The following is a 4,426-nucleotide window of genomic DNA, read 5'->3' as shown; positions in this document are numbered from 1 at the left end:
CTGCTCAGGGCGAGGAAGTGACTGGGGCCACATCACTCAGGGGGTGGTTTTCCTAGTCCTCGCTGCAAGTATCTCTTAACATATTCCCATAGGACACTTTCCCCTGTTGTCTTTTGTAGTTGGAGATTAGGGTTATATCCTGTCTGCACTGATTTATGTTATAATCAGTATAATCTAAACCTGAGAAGTGAGGAGCATTTGAAGTATCCTCATCAGGAATCAACATTGCAAGAGTGATTAGTTAGCATTTGAAATACCCCAACTAGGGATCAAAGCATCAGAAGGGGTTAGTAGGCACTCCCAATATTATTACTGAAATCTACAACAGCAGAAGGTATGTTAACTAGCATAAGAGATGTTAGAAGTAAAAAATTATTTATAGAATGGGTGGTATTCAAATGATCCAATTGCCTAGAAAGATTGTGTTTCCCACCACTCTGGCTTGAGCAAGGTCTAAAGAATGGAACAAGCCAAGGACAATGCTTCCTAGGTAGACTGGAGGTCCACAGCCCCAGATGTCTCTGCCTCTTCCCTCCCGTGCTTTATGTAGAATTTTGGTGTTGTGTCTTGGCAGTGTGAACTTCCAGAGCATGATGCTTGTCAGAGGGTCCAGACAGCAGAACTCAGCATGAGCGTGTGAGATGATGGTCTCTGTGACTTCACTGGGGCTTCCACCAGCTGGCAAGGTGGGGAGGGAGGCAGAGCCACAGGCCCCACCCGTCACAACCAACTGCTAGGTTTGCTCTCTTATTCAATGGAGTGGTCAAACCCGCTCTTAAAGGAAATAAAAGATAAACTGAAGTCTCAGCACATAAATAGACTCAAGTCCCTCCTCTCCTGTTCAGTATACTTAATATTTAATTTGGCAGTTCTGCAACATGTGGCTGCAGCTACTTAGCCTGTCAGTAGCCATCAGGTTTCCCAAATAGGTTTTGCTTCAGATCTACACTTCACTGCTATGGCCCAAAGCAGTCGCACTTTTTCTACCCTTAAGACCTTCATATATGCTGTTTTCTTGGTCAAAAACTTCCCTGGTAGCTCTCTGCTACTTGATAACTGTGTGAATTTGAGAAGGCACTTACTATTTTGAAGTCTCAGTTTTCTCACCTATAAAATGGAGGTAAGAGAATCAAAACAACAAAACAAAACAAAAAATGAGGGTAAAGTCAGTCCCCACTGGGTCACTAAGGATTAATGAGATTATCTCTGCACATGGAAAATGTGAGCATTTTTTTTTCTGATTGGTCATCTAACTAGTTGCAACTTGATCATGCAAACTTACATCAAGAACCTTCCTTTTTAGGCTTCTCTGGCCACATTCCCATCCCCAAACCAAAGCCCTGCTCTATTTATGCGCCCACAAAACCTGGCCAGCTGCTATGGAATTGTATGTCATATTTCCTTTTATGTGTTATCTCCACCTAAAAACTGTTAGCTTCTTGAGGCCAGGAATTACACCTTACTTGTTATATGTCCCTAGTGCCTAGCATATGATAAATATTTAGTGAGTACTTAATGAATGAATGAACAAGTGCACAGACTAATTAGGAACATATGGCTCCATAGAGATGGATGTAGGAGGAGCTTTGAGAGTTGGCATGAAATGGTCAAGTGGTAATAAGGAGGAAGAGGAGTAAATTAAATGCAATGTAGGTAGAATTTCACTCCATTACTAGAAGCAATTCTATGACTACTCAAAAAAACAGAAAGGGTCACCTCAGTGGGAGTACTGTCCCTGAGAATAGTTCAGCAGAGGTAGTAATATAGTAATACCTACTACACTACTACGTTTTCTAGGAGGTAATGCCAATTTCTAACATTTCATGGCAACTCCATATGAGATGTTGTAAGACATGGTCTTAAATTAATATTTAAACTTTCCTGCCTATTGATTCTATATTTTAATATCCTAGCTCGTCTCTTAAGTATACTTTTTAATTTTTAAAGGAACTACATATCTCTTTTTTATTTCATTATGGATATATGTCCTCAATCTGTATGTAGGTAATATCTAAAGCAGTTTTATTGAGAAGATATATATTCGGAGACCTTTGCTCCACCATTGGAAAAGGGAGATAGAATTGTAAATTTTTCATAGCAACTTTTTGGATTATACATCCATTTATTGAAAGAACAGGGTTGGCTGGGGAGGCTGTTTTGGTTTTAAATCAGAATGGCTTTAAACCCCAAATGGCTTTAAAACCAAGTTCTGTAAATCTTGAACTGAACTAAACCTTTAACTTCACAGTATCATTAAATACTGGAAAATTAAATAGGCTCCACAGAATAGTCAAACCCAAAATAAATGCAAGATCCAAATTACTTTTTACAACTGCAGTAGTCAATTAACTGTGGGGTGGGGAATATTAATACTCTCAAGCTATACTTGCATATAAGCCACATAACCAGGAAATTGCCCATGCTGCCTCTAGGGCAAGTCTCTCTACTCCCCAAATGATGCAGGGGGCCTTGTAGTAATCAGATTTTTATTGGTGAATAACAAGAAACTAGATTTAACCTATTCATCGTGAATGATCTTGCCATTTCTATTATCAATGTCAGATAATGGCGACACTGGGTGAAAATTTTAACAATTTTTTCTTCTGAAGCTTCTTTGCAAAATCAGGTTCCTATCATTTCAGATATTTACATCCTGTAAGCATTTATTCTTCATTTGTAGATCTTTCTCTGTATCAACTGGCAAGTATTTATTATAGGATGAAAGTTATGCCTTAAGATTACCTCTTTCCAGCAGCAGGTAGGATGAAGAGTACAGGCAGCTCAAGGTGACACTTGAGTGAAACAGATTAGAATAGATTTGAAAATTACCCAGTTTAGCTCCCTGTCTTGATTGTATGAAAGGAACATTATGTATCCTGACTTTACTTGAAGCTACCATGTAGATAAGGCGTATTGACATCCAACCTTAAGAATTTTCCTTGGCTTTAGAAAAAAATAAATGTTACTGTTCTTCCTGATAAATGTAACAACTAGTCACACCTTGCAGATTACATTAAGGAGACTAAAGTTCTGCCAAAAGCCTATGAATAACTATGAGGTTTCATAGCTACTGATGAAAACAAGCTGTTCTATGTTTTATTATTTGAGAATATGTACCATATGGTGCTCAGGACAGACTCATAAACTCCACTAGGTTTCTGAAAAGATTTCATGTCATGTAAAGTTGATAAGAAAATCACATTTTCAATCTCATTACACCAAGTTCCATTTTTATTTTCTTTTCTAATATGCCATGTCAACAACAGAGGCAATACAATAATAGAATATCTTAACAACTAGGGAGTGAAATCAATCCTATAAGCATGCCTCACTGACAACTCTGCCCCATTATGATTTCTTAATGAAAAAGAAAATCTAAGGGTCAGAGAAGAAATTCAGGGTTAAAATGTTTTAAACCAATGAAATAGCTTGTACTTTAGCGTACAAACAAGTGAGCTATGAAGTATCACTCCTTGTCCATTTAGCTTTGGATAGATTTTATTTCCTGCTTAAAAGGTTCTCTATTTATAAGAAATGAGGAGAAAAACGGAGGGCGGGAGAATCTCACCAGTTAAAGTCTGGTGGAAAATTTGCCTTCAGATATTATGATTCTTTTCAAAGAATAATGTGGTATCTTTGAATTTATAATAAGTTCCCTGGAAGTAATGCTCAAAAGTCTGGAATTTTCTTAGATTAAGCATTACCATGAGAATAAAATATCAGCATCTACAAGAAATCTGGACTACTGCTTATCCTAGATACTAAAATCAAAATAGCCTTGATCTTTATGTAGGCATTCTACACAGTGTAACATTTTGGGAAGAAATACATCTCGGCAGAGACATATCTGAAAGGAATCAGCTCTGTTTGGGTGCTGTTCTATAAGGCATGAATTACAGGTTCTGCTCCGCGGGACGCTGGGGTAGTGACCACACATGCCGCTGAGGTCCACCCACTTTATTTTCTATTCTTTATACAGATCTTAAATTGAGAAATGCATAAGAAATCTCACCCTACTACTGAGGAATACCACTCTGTGGTTTTCCTCTGGGTCCTACCAGCAATCCCACCATGGCCATAGAACACTCTTTACATGTTTTTCTTAAATATGTTTATGTTGATGTGGTATCTTAATGTTTTAAGTAGACTCCTAAATCATTTCTTCCCCTGGAATAATTTCCCTCCTAAAGCCAGTAACATTTGTCAAGCTAAGGAAGGTACACAGCCAAAATTCCTCTCTGTAATTACAGAAAACCATAATGGCCTCTTAAGTTACTTGTGTGGTTACACGCTTTAAATAGGGTTGGGAGGAGGAGGTTGGAGGGGGGAAGGTTGAATCTTTGACAATGACATGGTGACAGAAAACTCAAAGGAAGTTACCCGTAGAACAGCAGTATTTGATATATTCTCTCTCTCTCTCTTTTTT

This window comes from Fukomys damarensis, unplaced genomic scaffold, assembly GCF_012274545.1.
Source record: "Fukomys damarensis isolate Sample0158 unplaced genomic scaffold, DMR_v1.0_HiC HiC_scaffold_37, whole genome shotgun sequence".
Taxonomy (NCBI): domain Eukaryota; kingdom Metazoa; phylum Chordata; class Mammalia; order Rodentia; family Bathyergidae; genus Fukomys; species Fukomys damarensis.
This window is presented reverse-complemented; position numbering follows the sequence as displayed.